General features: G+C 37.6%; 1 pseudogene; it reads left to right on the forward strand.

Moving 5' to 3' along the window:
- The first annotated feature begins 2,616 nt into the window (after positions 1-2,616).
- On the forward strand, positions 2,617-9,160 carry LOC148132877 (uncharacterized; annotated as a pseudogene).
- The last annotated feature ends 8,100 nt before the right edge of the window (positions 9,161-17,260 follow it).

Genomic DNA, 17,260 nt, shown 5'->3' on the forward strand with positions numbered 1-17,260 from the left:
AGGAAGGAAGGAAGGAAGGAAGGAAGGAAGGAAAGTATATATCTTCCCATGTGAATGAACCAGTCTGAAGAAAATAATGTTCAAATACAAAATTAAAGTGCTGAAATATCACACCAGCAAAAAAGAGAGATTTCTGTAAACTAATTTTTAGTGATATGTGAGAATTGTGAAAACAATTGATTTACAGCACTGCAGCTGCCAACAACTAAAATTCGATGATCATTCTGTAGACCCTATAATTTCCTGCTGAGTTACAATCTGTATCAACAAAGTAATTAGTTTTCCCCCATAACTTATGTTCATCTATTAATTTATGAAAGCCTTTAAAAAGTGTTAAATGGAAAGAAACATGTCATGTAAACATTGATTTGATTTTTAAAAAGTGTAATGCCTGCTATTCACTCTGATTTCCTATGAAAACATCAGAACCTTTATGTATCCTTGCGCTTTACAATGGAGAGAATCTTTAGAGCAGTAGTTGAAACTATTCTGTGAACCCAGTTTGATTCTATTTTTTAAAAAAATTATTTGAACACAATCTTTTGTTCAAGTTCCCTGAAACACTACTAGCAGAACATTAACAAAAATGATCTTCATGCCTCTAGATTTTTATCATACACACATATATAGGGACAGAAGAACTGCATCATTTGATTTCAGAAAAACCTATGCACTCTCAACCCAACTTTTCTATGTTTCTGTATTTAAACATTCAGCAAGCTATGGAATGTAGATTTTAACAGCATTTTCTGTGAGATTAGAAATTTGGGATTTTAGATTCATAATTAGATACAAATTTTATATACACATACAATTAAACATTATATAAATATATACAGTTGTTTCCAAACAGAGCATATAATTTACAGGTACCAGAAAGTAGCCAAAGGTCCCATGGTTATTGGTATCATTAGGAATAATAACATTTTTAAATACTGAGAGATTTGTGTTATTGTTTGGGAAGGCATCATAAGATATTTTGGATCCTGCCCTTCAAAGAACATCCCAGATAAAACACTGCAAAATTTCTGGTCTTGATAGATGTTACTTTGGAGTTTCAATCCAGAAGATGGAATTGAATCTTTGAAGTTCAGAAAATGCACATTATTCCTGTCCTCTCAATACTGTTAGTTATGATTTATTAAATGCCTAATAGCTAATTTGTATAAGTGGATTTCCCTGGAGTGAGGAATGAGAAAAAAAAATGATATAACACACTGGTTCCGGAATGCAGAAACTAGAGAAATGATGTTTTCCATGCAGTGGGAGGCCTCAGAGTTAAATATAATGGAATATCCAATGTGTTACAAGAAAGGACACTTCTAGGATTTAATAACATAAGCACAGGAAGATCCAGAGATGCCTTCCTTTAAAGGCTTCTTCCATCTGTAAAGAAGATTCTGATCATCTTTAATCATAGGACTATGTCATGCATTTGGTAGATATGAGAATGAGATTCCTTAATAAGACTCCTAAATAGGTAATCTAGCCCCTCCCCTCAGTTCCAACACACTAATCTTCCATGTATTTTGGCTAACACACCATCCATGTCATTCTACAGCATGAATTTAGTAATCCCACCTGTGAGGATGAACTCTGGCTGACCAGGGTTCAGACAAATATTAGCCAGTGGGCATTGTTACCTACTTATTCTTGGGAGCTCCTGTGATTGAGACTAAGCATTTATAGAAAGTTTTTTTAAAAAGTGCCTAAACAAAACAGATGCTAGAAAAAAAAAACCTGTATGCAGTTTTAGCCTTGGTATTATTAACTAAAAAAAATATTTTTTTAAAAAAATGAGAAAAAGTCCAAAGGAGAGAGATCAGAGATATTAAAAAGTGTTTAAAAATGCACACTAGTAGTACAAAAGAGTCATGAATTATTTAAGGGAAGAAAAATACTAGTCGTTGATTAAATATCTTGCAAGAAAACAGAAGGAAATAGATTCTTTTAGCATCTGTTTGACTCTAAAAGCCTGTTCCATGCTCAGACCTCTTAAGCTCAATGGTGAATTCAAACCATCTTAAGATAATTTAATAATTTTGGTATCAATAGTTTCACTGTAGTTGTTTTTTTTTTAAAGAAACCTTTACAAATGAAATAGTTACAATAAAAATGCAGCACAATCAAAGATACCTCAATGAGGACAAAGATATATATTAATCATCCTATGTTAGTTCAACTTTTTTCATCATTAGCATTACTTTCCTCGAATACTAAAAATACTAAATAATTCTGGTGGACATATAGAAGTGTTTGAATGTGACATTCCAAATGTTACTGTCAGTGTTCCGAATAACACATCCAAGGAAATCAGAACCCCAAGGCAGGAATGTCCCTGAGAGAACGTGTTTATTGGACACATCATATCGGCACAGCTAGTGAAAACCAACTCTGAAGTTTCCCGCACTAATAGCATAATTGAAGTGTAACCATTTCCCTCCCCAATTGTTCCAACTCACATTGTCCAATTAAAACAGTCATGGCTCCTCAGTCACTCCTCTCCTCCTTCAACTGCCATCTGTTGGAATGACCTTGGTTCCCATGGGAAGGCTTGTTGTTATGTTTGAAGATGGTCTATCTACTCCCCCCCACCACTTAGAGTGTGTGGCAACTATGAAGCAGCAAAAGATGGCTTCAGCCAGGTTCGATTCAGAGTTGACAGTTACTAAATATCAACCACCAGTATCTGTAACGATTGTCCAGGCAAGGTAAGACCCCTGGAAGTTTCAGCTGAAGAAACTTTGTTTTGTTTACAAGTATCTCATTCCAACTGTAAGACGCTGAATGGATTTTGAGATGCCCTTTTCTTTAGAAAGAGTAAAGAAAAGTCAGAGTTGCCAAATAAATAGTATTTGAATTTAAAGTAAGAAATTTGAGGGTTCTTTCAAAAGATGAATTGGCTCATTACCACTATTGCAGTATCTCCCACTGCACAAGGAAGAAGATGAATTTATTTACGTATTTAGCATATGGCATATCATACATGGGCTAGCAATATATATTAATGTTTCATCTACATTAGTAGAACACAACAACATATAATTGTTAAAAAGATCTATGTTCAAATACAAAGGTCTAGACCAGAGGTCTCTGCTGGAGAATTCTGGGAGTTGAAGTCCACAAGTCTTAAAGTTTCCAAGTTTGGGGACCCCGGTCTAGACCATCTAACCATTGAAGTGTAGCATCATTTATATTTTTTAAAAAAACAGATACTGAACTGGTATATGCCATCAGCTTACAGCTGGTCATGATGTTATCTACAGAAGATGAAGTCATGGCCTTAACAAAGACACATTTACTTATATTTCTCTTTTGCATTTCCTTTTGCAGCAACTCAACTTCGACTCTGCATGGACTCAACTGACCATGATAATAAATTATAAAAGGAGATCATCTTTTGCAGAGAACAATCATGCAGTTAATGCATGCATGGCTTTTTTAGTTTGTTCAAATACATCTTGTTTTATTCAGTTAGCATGCAAATATTTAAACAATTGTCAGGTGACACATGGACTTAAGTTCTAATGCTTCAGCAATCCAAAAATGAATTGCAGGAAATAAGGTCATCTGCCTTCAAAATAAATAGCTCTAATCATTACATATTAGCATTATTGCCTAGTAGAAATCAGAAGTTCAATGGAATGTTTAGAAAGTTTGCCCCTCTCTATATTTTGAGGAAAAAAATATAGAAAGCATTGGAAGCATAATCATGAAACTGATTGATCTTATATTCTCCAGCTACTGAGTCTCATGTAAATATCTTTTAGATGGGAAACTGCAAAAATTGTTAATGATGCATATGAAATTGTTTCAATTCTCAAACACATACCAATGAAAGGTTAATGTATGCACCATATAAAGGCAACTCAGATGCAAACTATTCTACTGACTATTTCAAAGTAGAATACATAATCAAAAATTACATCTAATGTATAAAATATAACAAAAACGATTGCTTGATATACTGTATAAGCAAACATCTGATGCTTTTATGAGTCAGAGATGGGTTAGAAAAGATGCTCCTTTCCTAGGATGGATGGATGGATGGATGGATGGATGGATAGCAGTTCTGAGTTTTATCACACACAAATATTTTAAAATAGAACTCAAGGTTGGTCTAAGGACAGGAAGATATGGGATTCAGGGAGATAAGAGTAGGCTTAATTCTCAAGGGGTCCTTTTGATATTTATAATTAGCTTTGAATTCTAAGGGAGAAAGGTGCTTCGCTTGCAATAGCCGATATGAACACTGCAAGTTTGCAAGGAAACCCGGTAAGTTCCCATATAAATTAATAGCTTCCTTTCAGTCTCTGGAGAAAAAAAACGAATGACCCTGGGATGCTGCAACCGTCGGAAATATGAACCAATTGTCAAACATCCAATTGTAAATCACGTGACCATGGGAACACTGCAGCAGTCCTAAGTGTGAAAAATGGTCATAAGTCCCTTTTTTCAATGCCGTTGTAACTTCAGTCACTAGAATAGAATAGAATAGAATAGAATAGAATAGAATAGAATAGAATAGAATAGAATAGAATAGAATAGAATAGAATAGAATAACAGAGTTGGAAGGGACCTTGGAGGTCTTCTAATCCAGCCCCCTGCTTAGGCAGGAAACCCTACACCACTTCAGACAAATGGTTATCCAACATCTTTTTAAAAACTTCCAGTATTGGAGCATTTACAACTTCAGGAGGCAAATTGTTTCACTGATTAATTGTTTTAACTGTCAGGAAATTTCTCCTTCGTTCTAAGTTGCTTCTCTCCTTGATTAGTTTCCATCCATTGCTTATTGTCCTGCCCTCAGGTGCTTTGGAGAATAGCTTGACTTCCTCTTCTTTGTGGCAACCCATGAGATATTGGGACACTGCTATTATGTCTCCCCTAGTCCTTCTTTTTATTAGGCTAGACATGCCCAGTTCCTGCAATCGTTCTTTATATGTTTTAGCCTCCAGTCCCCTAATCATCTTTGTTGCTCTTCTCTATTCTCTTTCTAGAATCTCAACATGTTTCTTACATCTTGGCGACCAAAATTGAATGCAGTATTCCAAGTGTGGCCTTACCACACTATATGAACTGTTGTAAGTCGAGGACTACCTGTATATCCTTCTTCTGCCATTATTTCCCCTCCAACTGCTACTGATGATGCTGATGATAAATATTGGCAGTACCATATTATAATATTATTGATCTAATATTGATGGACTGAGATAGAGAATTACAAAGAAAACAATCTCTCATGGCATCACTCCCATTTTCAACTTCCAATTCTACAGCTGCTTTATTTTTCACCTTCAAATAGGACTTTGAAAGAATTGGGATATTAGGTCTCCCTATAACGAAGGTTTGTTTTTTTCCCCAGTGAAATCAATTTTGCTGGAGAATCCATGACCACCCATGTCTTAATACTTTCTACCACTAGAGTACTCTCCTCGATGCCAGTCTAAAGAAATATAAACATTATTGCTGATAGTTCATTAAGAATACTAGAAGGCAGGGTTGAAGTTTTATGGCATTTTAGAGCACTTATCTAGCTAGTTATGGAATGGAAGACTTCTCTTTGGCATTCACTGGTGCCCTGTGACATCTGAATTATCATAAGGTCAACACATTTGTTGAACCTTGGCAACACTTAAGCACTTTTCATCTCATTTGCAGCCATTTAGGCCAAGCAATTTGAAAAGATTAAAGAAAAATAACTAAAACTACAGCAAAATGGTCAAGTGAAGGTAAAATGATAATGCACATTAAGTGTGTACACACACACACACACACACATTGAAAACACAAGTGGGATTTCATAACAAACTTTCTTACAGCATCACTATAACTGAGAGGATATTATTTTAAGCAATGATCATACTACAACTTTCAAAAAATGTCCGTAGAAACCTGTCAACAAGGGGGTACTATAGCTATACTTAAGAGATAGCAATGGAAACAGCCCAAGAGTTGCATTGATCTCAGCACCTGCCATTTATTTATTTGTTTCTTTGTTTTTTAAAGAAAGTTCTCAGTGAGGCCAGGCAGCATAATGATTAAAGTGTTGCCCAGAACCTATCTGCATTGCTGCTAGCCTCAGTGGAGCCTCTGTGGTGGCGTCATCTTAACACAGGTGAATCTAAGGAAAGATGCAGGTTCCGCCACCAATCAGGATTTAAGAAGCAGCTTCTTATAAGCCTGGAAATTTGCACCAAAGCCATAGCTGCTATCTGGACTTCTTTCCCGGGGAGGTGGCTAGTTGTTTACAACTTGTGAAGCAGAAAAGAGCTCCTACTTTCTTGCAACTAGGAAATCAGAGGAGATTGCATTTCACTTCATCATGAGACAACAGCTGTCAGTGCAAAGGGGAGAAACTGAAAGATGAAAACTGGATTAAGTGTCTTCCTAACCCAGTACCAACTGAGCCAAAATGAGCATATCCATAGACTCTGTGGACTTAAAGCTTTCACAGTAACCATAATTCATGTGACATCAAAGCAGTGATTACCACAATTTCCTGGCTGTCTATTTCTGTTTATTTATGGCACATTACACATATTTAATGCTATTCTCACACAGTATTACAGCTGCCACTGTTGAACATTTTGGTACCAAATTAAAGGGGAAGAAACTAGCAGAATAACAAAACAAAAACAGATTAACCAACAGCAGCACAGTGCATTTTTCTTTTCCCCCACAAATTGAATGTTATCTTAGTTGTGAGTATAATTTTGCATATTTCCTACGCAATAATTTCGGTCTCAGGGGCTACACGCACTGCTGGGTTTGAGTCAGGATATCTTGCCTTCCTAACCCAAGAATTTCAAAAAGGAAAGAGATAAGACTAACAGGACAGTTCAATAACCCCGATATTTGTTAGAAAGCCAACTCTGTCAAGATTGCAAGTTTCCAAAAAATTCCTCAGTAGTCCTGCTGTCTTTTTCATTTTCCAGCACATGAAAGAAGAAACAAGGGGATCAACTCTCCCAGATCTGATTCTAACCAATAAAGAAACAGCTGGTTGAAGAAGTAAAAATAAGAGAAAACCTGGGAAGAAGGGAATATGCCATCCTATATTTCAAGATACTATAGGAAAAGAAATTGTATATGTATAATTGATTTCAGGGAAGCTAATTTCAATGTGTGTGTGTTTGTGTGTAGTAGATAGATGTTAGCTAGATAGCTAGATAGCTAGATAGCTAGATAGCTAGATAGCTAGATAGCTAGATAGATAGATAGATAGATAGATAGCTAGATAGATAGATAGATAGATAGATAGATAGATAGATAGATAGATAGATAGATAGATAGATAGATAGATAATGTTACGTATGTGTAGATATATACTTTCTTTCAAGAGCAGGCAGCAGAATTTCATTTTTAATGTGGGCCCAATTCTATAAAGAAATTTATAAAGAGATTATTATTACTTTATCTCTTTATAGAAATACTAGGAGACACTACTAGTATGGACAAAAAGTATTAGTTCAAAGGAGTACAGAAGGGTTGGGAATTTCTCAAAAATGAGATACTGGAAGTAGAACCATGCCTCATTCCAATCCAAAAAAAGGACAGTAGCTTAGAAAACAGGGGTGCATGGGGAACTTTCATCTGATGGAGGACTTTAAAGGTCATATATAAGAAATGGAATATAGGTGTTGTAGTCATCAAGGAGCTACACCTGTGAGGAAGAAGCAGCTGAAGAGATAAAGTTAGAAAAACTAACATTTGAGCCTAACAGAACTTAGGCTCATTAGCAAAGCTAAAAGCAACAGAAATAACATTTTGGGGGGTAAGAAAAAGGAAGGTGGTTGGGTAATAACGATGAGGGAGGGAAGAGGGATGCACAGATTTGTCAAGAACAAACCTGGCCAATTTAGTGGATCTTGAGAATCCTCTGGAGAAGTTAGCAGAATATACTCTTAGCAATCCTACCCCAAGATGTATACAAAATTCATCCTCTTCATTAAACTGGAAGTATTGAGTGGCATACTATGGGGGCTTCACTCTAGGTTCTTATTGCTCAGAACAGTTTTGAATGACTTAATAATTATCTATTTTGCAAACATAAAAAGATAGCAGAGAGAGGGTCCCTTGAATAATATATTAAGTTTAGACAGGGCATGAGGAGCTAGAACATTACAAAACCCAACAATATTAATTTCAGAAAGGACAAATGTCTATGGAGATTCTCAGTCATCCAGGTCATGGTTGTCCCAAAGGTGCTTTTTCAAGAGGCAACTAGACTTTCCAGAAAATCCAGTTGCCTCTTGAAACCCTTGGTTCAATAAGGACAAATACAAACTCATACATTTGAATATGAGGAATTAAAGGCATAGGATGAGAAGGACCACACTGGCCACCAATAAATATAAAATCATGAAAAACATAGATATGCTTTGGGGAAAAGAACAGCCACTCAGATATGAGAAAGTGAAAAGCATGGGAAAAAACCCTCAAAATAATCTTACTTTGATTTTTCCCTACAACAAAAGTCTGAAAGCTATGTCTATTTCTTGGTCTGGCCTACTACCAGAACTGACAAAAAAATAATCTGGGTTTCTTGGTAGTGGATTACTACCAATAGCAAATAACAATAATAACAATAACAGACTCTGCAAAGAAGCAGATGAAACCATTGATCACATACTGAGCTGTTACAAGACAATGGCTCAGACTGATTACAAACAACGTCATAACACAGTTGCTCAGATGGTCCACTGGAATTTGTGTCACAACTACTATCTGCCTGTAGCAAAGAACTGGTGGGATCATAAGCCTGAAAAAGTGGTAGAAAATGAGCATGTAAAACTACTGTGGGACTTCCAAATACAGACTGAAAAAATTTTGGAACACAACACCCCGGATATCATGATTGTGGAGAAGAAAAAAGTGTGGATCGTCGACATTGCCATACCTGGTGACAGCAGAATCAACAAGAAACAACTTGAAAAAAATCACCAGGTATCAGGGCTTGAAAATTGAACTGCAGAGTCTCTGGCACAAACCAGTGCAGGTGGTTCCAGTGGTACTCGGCACACTGGGTGCTGTGCCTAAAGACCTAGGCAAGCACTTGAAAACAATTGGTGCTGACAAAATCACCATTGGTCAGCTGCAGAAGGCCACCTTCCTGGGATCTGCTCACATAATTCGCTGATACATCACACAGTCCTAAACGCTTAGGAAGTGTTCAGCTAGTGATTTGTGATTCGAAACCCAGCATAGTTATCTCATTTGTTGCGTACACTGTCATTTTGGTGTTAATAATAATAATAATAATAATAATAATAATAATAATAATAATAATAATAATAATAATAATAATAATAATAATAATACATTGTGGAACTTTCAAATACAGATGGATCGTCATTTGGAACACAACATGCCAGATATCACAGTTGTCAAAAACTGAAACATACAATTTATTGATATCACTATTTTGAAGAGACGTCAGAGTCAAAGAAAAAGAACTGTAAAACAAAAACATGAAATATCACAACCTGGCCACAAAACTATGTGATTATGGATGAAACATGTAACAGTGATACCCATTGGCATTGGGGCACTTAGTACCATGTCCCAGAACTTTATAAAATATATCAAGAAATTGCAGCAGAACTCCAAAAAACTGTGCTATTTGGAACATTGTACATTTTAAGAAGATACTTGGTTGATGCATAGGATGCTGGCAGCAACCCGTATCAATCATCAGCTCCAGTCAGTGATATTTGTGATACATTTTCAAATGTTCAGTTGACTGAGTTTCATGTTTAATGAATAAAATGATAATAATAATAACAACAACAACAACAACAACAACAAACAACAGACAGGCACCTGCCACATATTTAACAGTTGTTGATAAGAAAGAGTCTGAATAGTAGATGTGGCAGTGCCTGGAGATAGCAGAAGAGACGAGAAAGAACTGGAGAAGATAACAAAATACAAAGACCTACAAATAGATATAGAGCAGCTATGGCAAAGGCAAGCAAGGATAGTGCCAATAGTAATAGGTGCCTTGGATGCCATCCCAAAACAACTAGAGCATCACTTGAACGCCATAGGCATTGACAAATTTGCCATCAGCCAATTGCAGAATCTGGCTTTACTTGGAACAACTTCCATCCTGTGATCATATCTATCACATCATCAAACATCCAGATTTTCCTATCCTGGGTCCTTGGTAAGGATTCGATAGCTAGACAAAGATGCCAGACCCAGTCTAAACATCTCGCTGACTGTGCAATGATCAATAATAATAATATTAATACAACCCTAGTCTGCATCTCCAGAAGTGTGGTGACAAGATCCCAAGAAGTTGTCATCCCATTCTATTGGTCAGACTTCTGGAGTATTGCATCCAGTTTTAGCACTGCAATTTAGGAAAAAAGAGTGACATGTGTTAAAAAGAAAGCAATCAAGCTGATAAAGGTACCAGGGGAAAAAACCTAGAAGAAACTGTTAGAGCTTTCGATATATTTAGCCTGGAGAAGAATACACTGCAGGGAGACATGATAACTGTTTTCTAAGTGTCTGAAGGACTGTCATATAGAAGAAGAGGCAAATTGTTCTTTCAGAAAACAGCTCTTTCAAAAGACAGGCCAAAAACAATGGATTTTAATTATAGGATAGTAGATTTTAATTGGTCATCAGAAAGGAAATTCCTAGCACTAAGAATTACTCAACAATGGAACATAATCCCTTGGGAGATGGTGTATTCTCCTTCAACTGAAGATGTTTAACAGAAGCTGGATGACTATTTGTCAGGCATTCATGCACTATACTAGATCATCTCCAAACCCCCTCCCAACTCTCTGATTATTTATGCATCTTCACACATGCACATAGAAGTTATAGTCAAACAGACATCATGCTATGGTAAATGAAGGTAAATGAGGAACATCTCCAGCACCATGGAGACGGAGGCATATGATAGCATCCTCCTGCCTTCTATGAACATATGGACTGTCAAGCAGTGCTATAGCTGTGGGAAAGTGGGCCATGAAAAGTATCTGCTCATGTACCCTTCTCTGGTCCAAAAGGCTACACTACCTGCCAAACTGGTTCATTACCAGGAAGTGTAATAACCCTGGGGAAGAGATAAATTCTTTTCCCAGGATAATAAGGTTCCCATGCAGCCTGCCACAGGGCATTTGGGAACAAGAGTTATGTACCAGTTATGTCTAGCTGGCTGGAAAATTCTAGGAATTGAATCTCACACATCTTAAAGTTGCCAAGTTGGAAAAAAAACACTGATGTATACTCTCTGCTGCAGTATAATGGCAGCCATATTGCAAGAGAATACACTGGAGGAAGGAATATACATTGGAGGCAGCCATATTGCAAGAGAATACATTGGAGGAAGGAATACATTGGAGGCAGCCATATTGCAAGAAAATACACTGGAGGAAGGAATAAATTGGAGGCAGCCATATTGCAAGAGAATACACTGGAGGAAGGAATACATTGGAGGCAGCCATATTGCAAGAGAATACACTGGAGGAAGGAATACATTGGAGGCAGCCATATTGCAAGAGAATACACTGGAGGAAGGAATACATTGGAGGCAGCCATATTGCAAGAGAATACATTGGAGGAAGGAATACATTGGAGGCAGCCATATTGCAAGAGAATACATTGGAGGAAGGAATACATTGGAGGCAGCCATATTGCAAGAGAATACATTGGAGGAAGGAATACATTGGAGGCAGCCATATTGCAAGAAAATACACTGGAGGAAGGAATACATTGGAGGCAGCCATATTGCAAGAGAATACACTGGAGGAAGGAATACATTGGAGGCAGCCATATTGCAAGAGAATACACTGGAGGAAGGAATACATTGGAGGCAGCCATATTGCAAGAAAATACACTGGAGGAAGGAATACATTGGAGGCAGCCATATTGCAAGAGAATACACTGGAGGAAGGAATACATTGGAGGCAGCCATATTGCAAGAGAATACATTGGAGGAAGGAATACATTGGAGGCAGCCATATTGCAAGAGAATACACTGGAGGAAGGAATACATTGGAGGCAGCCATATTGCAAGAGAATACACTGGAGGAAGGAATACATTGGAGGCAGCCATATTGCAAGAGAATACATTGGAGGAAGGAAGGCCATTAGTAGTGCAGCAATACTGGAGAGGAGAGCATTTGAAAGAGGGTGGTCAAAGTAGGGCACCAAGGATTGCACACTGCCTGCAGTCCCAAGTTGTCCAACCCTCTCTTAGGCATTTTTCTAAATACTGCTGCCAGGATTGCTTCAGGCCATCAGACGGATTGCTGGTGGATAAATGATTGACCTGAACTCCATGTTGGACAGTTTCTTTCTCGCCATCTGGCATGTTATTTCTTAAGAAAAGTGGTACCTAACACAAGCTGAATGCAGAAGATTTATTTCCCCTTGCTATCAGCCTCCTCCAAGTCTAACTAGTCATTACCATTATTCACATTGTGAAATCCAAGTCATTCTGTGCATGCCATGGAGGAAAAAAATAATCTCTTTAAGCACACTGACAATATCAACATAAAACAAATAATACCAAATGCAAAAAGTGACAAGGAACAGGCAAAGGGTTACAAGCACTGTTGTACTATCAGAGCCTTTGTGGAGTGATGCATCGAATGCCGTTGCCATGCTGTCAGAAGAGTGACGTTCTTCCCTTCCTGGCAACACTTTCCATAGTTTGCATCTTTATAAGATCAAGGCTGCAGGTACACCATTATCCTCGCTTAGATTTTACTCCTCAAACAAGAGTGAGGAGTATCCCAGAATTTGATAGGGCCCAATGTCTAGTTTCGTGCATCCCAAAAACTTAGCTATGTTCAGTGAGCCACAATCTTGCACATTATATCAAATTGCAAATACATGCACCATGTAGCTTGATCTTAATTCTCTCACAGAGAGAAAGAGATTGTGTGCAATATAAATTAGCTTTGTAAAGAATGGGAAACTACTTCAGTTCCATTTTCATCCATTCTGAAACAGATGAAGAAAAGCATGAGCCGGCAAGATTGGGAACATCATTTCTACCATCCTCTGCAACTTCATTCCTACGCTTCAAGCTACAAAAGACAGAAGCAACAGAGACCAATGCCTTTGAGGCATGCTGTGGCCCAGAGATTCAACAACAGAGAAATAGTTGGAAGGGCAAGTGGCAAGGGGAGGTTTCTACATGACTTTGACCTGTTTCCCATAAGCTAATCATAATAATTTATGTGCTACTCAATTCCCAGCAATTCTGGGCACTTTTCAGATTGTGAATACACTTAAAAAGTAGATGAAAAAGGAAAAGAATAAGAACAAATGGCAAAATTGGATGGGAATAAAGAAAAAGAAAAAAGGGGGTGAGCTTCAATCATCCTAGCCAAGGCCTTAGTGAGGAACCAGTATTTCCGGGCCCTTCATATCATCCTTATAACCAAGAGGAAGTCATAGCAAAGATGCCTTAAAGCAAAAGCTGTTATAGGTGGCACTCCAGAATTTTAGATTTTTATTTTATGAAATCAGGACCCCAGGTTTTGGGAAGCCATCATGAGAAACTTTTGATACAGGATACTTTATTATGTGCAAATACTGTGGATCTAAAACAGAATGTTAAAAAATGATAATAATTTACTGTGGACATTGTTACTCATTCTGCATATTTGCAACAGAACAATCTGCATCACATTTTGTATATTAGAAAATGTATTGAAAATTAATACCAGCCATGACAACTGAGGGAAATGCTTTCTCCTGCAGGGAATTATTTCATTCTAGGAGTGGAAAAGAGAGGAGAGAGAGAGTCGGGAGGGAGGGAGGGAGAGAGAGGGAAGAGAGAAAGGAACAGAAAGAGAAAAGAAAGAAAGAAAGAAAGAAAGAAAGAAAGAAAGAAAGAAAGAAAGAAAGAAAGAAAGAAAGAAAGAAAGAAAGAAAGAAAGAAAGAAAGAAAATATCAGTAGAAACACTGCTGAATGGATCTAGAATTGTATTTGATCTGACTATGAATAGGAATGATGTCACTGCAGTGCTTTGTTGATCAAGTCACCCAAATCTGAAACTAGGGGTGCTTCTAAAGAAGACAGGGAAAACTCATTATTTCATTCTAAGAGAGGAGAGAGAGTGGGAAGAGGGGGAGGGGGAGGGAGGGAGGGAGGGAGGGAGGGAGAGGGAGGGAGAGAGAGAGAGAGAGAGAGAGAGAGAGAGAGAGAGAGATCTTAAAATTATAAACCTAGAACCATGAGAAAGATTTCTAATATGCAGTCTACTCTCTGACCAGCTGATTTTTCATGCTTGGTTTTTATTGGAACACTCAGAATGCAGAGCCTTTCCCTGCCATCTTAAGTGATAGAGGCCATGAATAATTTACCATTCATCAGCTTTTTGGGGAGGTTTCAATAGATGAAAGCATTGCCTCTCCATGTGCCATGGAAGTAAGCAAGAGTGTGCTCACTGGCTGAAACTTTTCTGCTTCATTTTTCACTACATGGTTTCCTTAAACCCACTGATCCAGCCATGATATTTGTGCATCCCTCCCCGTGCCATTTGCATCCTACTCATGCTGAATTCTGGATTATATTGGAAACTTTATTAGTACAAAACATCCATGCTGATGTTGACTTTTTCCCCAGTGTAATGAGGGAGCAGAATCAGACCATAGGGATGTAAATGGAGAAGCAGGGGCACAAACAGGACAAACAGCTCTCCTTTCCAATGTCTGTATTAGGATCCAGGACATGTTTTTTTGTTACAAAGGAGCCTACGTTGATATTTTGAGCTAAATAACCTTGATCTCCTTCCTTGCCTTCTGACCCAAGCAAGAGCTCTGAACATATCAGCAAATTGTGATGCCCTTTGTTTCACCATGGATAGTAATGAGTGAATTCCCCCAAAACAAGGTGGGAGGCAGCATGCCCTTGATCGACAACTTCCATTTATAAAGGTAGAAAATGCTGCCAGAAGCACAGAGAAGCACAGGATGCTGTCATGGGAAAAAGAGCCACCTTTGGTTTTTCCAGGAAATACTGAAATGGAAAGAAACATGTCTGATTTTGAAATATGTTATTCTTTTCTTCTCTCTGCTGGTGAATCAAAACTCACTGAGAAAGATATGGTGAGGAAGCCCATGCAGTTTCAGCCAGAAATCATCAATACTGTAGACTATTCAAAACTTTTCATACTAAATTCCCTTTTGCTCTGTTTGAAAGAGATAGTGCCCCTTCCTTCCTTCCTTCCTTCCTTTTTCACAATGTCATATCCGAGTACCTTATGCCTGAGACTGAATGATCCAGCCAAGCCATATTTGGAAACGAAGCCATATTCATCCTTTCCAAATGACATATCATCAGGAATAAAGTGAGGATTTTCAATTTAAAGACCCCACAAAACAATTTGATTGAATCACTGAATGATTATGTGCCATCAATTCAGTACCAACTCTTATTGACCACATAGAAAGATTTTCTCCAAGATCACCTGTCCCTAACTTAGTCTTCAGGTCTTCCAACAGCAAACCAATGCCATTGTAACTGAATCCACCCATCTTGCTGCTGTCTTGTTGTTGTTTTTTATCTCTACCTTTCCAACATCACAGTCTTTTTCAGAGAGTTGGATCAAAAGTATGATGATTTGAACTTGATTATTTGTTCCTTAAGTAAGAATATTGGGTTGATTTGTCCAATTATCCACTTGTTTGTTTTCTTGACTGTCTATTGTATTCTCAAGAATCTTCTCCAATTTCAAAGTTCAGATGCATCCATATTCTTTCTATCCAGCTTCTTTGGAGTCCGACTTTCACTTCCATAAAATATCACAAGAAATACCAGTGCTTGCACAATTCTGGTGGTTGTAGATATAGAGAAATGGCATCTAAACATTTTTTTCCCAAGGTTTTCATGGCTGCTCTACCAAGTGGTAATATGTGGCATATTTCTTGACTTCTTTTCCCTTTACTGTTGAGACTGGATCCTAAAAGGCAGAACTTATCTACCTCTTCAGTACCTTCACTGTCAGTTCTAAGGTTGTTGTACCCAAGGTTATTAGTTTGGTCTCTCTCTCTCTCTCTCTCTCTCTCCCTCCCTCCCAAAAGGCTGAATGCACTTTTTGGCTTTTTCAACAAAACAATACTTCTTTCGAAGGGAACTGGGATCAATTATAACCTTATAACCTTATAATTATAAGCATTGTAAACTGAACATATTCATGTCAGGTGCTATTTTAATCCTTGACAGAATGGCTATCCCCAAATATACCGTACTTACTTCCAGTCTTACTCTTAATTATAATCCTGATCAATTTCAGCAATTCCATTCAAAGGTATGGAATGCTTACAACCTCCTTACAAATATCGTCATCATAGCATAACTCTCAATTCATTTTAATAAGACACCTAGTCTACAGAATGTAGACTTGGGTATTTCATTCAGAGGTTTTCAAGTTCAAAGATGCTTTTGTTCACCAGCATACAACACATCCTCATGTGTGCATCCCATACCAAACAATGTTGGTATTTTTAGTGGTGGCAGTTAAGAGCAATGAAGAGAGATACAAATTCTGTTCAATCACCCAAAGAAGAGCAATAGTTTCTGCTTTATAGCTGTAACGGCAGAAGTGCAAATTAGGGTTGTTTCTGTCCCAAAGGAAAACAAAAACAGGCCACTGCTCATTTGCATATGTTTATTCATTAATTGGAATGTAAATCTAAAACATCCCTATGGCCTTTTATTGAAATTCTGTAATAAATAAAATAAATTCAGCCAGAAGATGAACATTAAAACAAAAACGATTCATATTGTTATTAACAGCCACAATACCTCATGGCTTTACTTATAGGCTTAAACATGGATTTTTCCCCCTCACCTTTTCTTGATTAAGAGGATTTCTAACTGGCAAGACAAGAGCCTTCTCCTATGATTCAGTTAAATAGTGACCTGGGCATGGTCCTTCAGCCCAACCTAATGCATGTTTGTGGGGAAAAATAAAGCAGGAATTATTGGGAATGTAGCCAACTGAAAGTGGATTAGAAATCAAATCAATCAGTCAGTCAGCCAGTCACATAAAATAAATACTTTCTTATTGATTGGAGGTGTCCCAATTTCCTGTGTTGCATGTTTTCTTTAATACAATTGGCACATATCCCGGCTTTGCTGCTATCCTCTCGTCAGAACATTTCCAATCCGTGGAAGAGATCCATCCATCCAGGATGTTTTCTAGAAGTGGGACAGAGCTTGGCACCTTAGCTTGATGTTTTAGGTAGAGAATTATCATGTTTAGAATTAGCAGATTA

The sequence above is a fragment of the Notechis scutatus genome, chromosome 1 (genome assembly GCF_049901735.1).
Source record: "Notechis scutatus isolate UNSWTSFEM ecotype Mainland chromosome 1, rNotScu1.2, whole genome shotgun sequence".
In the NCBI taxonomy this organism is placed as follows: domain Eukaryota; kingdom Metazoa; phylum Chordata; class Lepidosauria; order Squamata; family Elapidae; genus Notechis; species Notechis scutatus.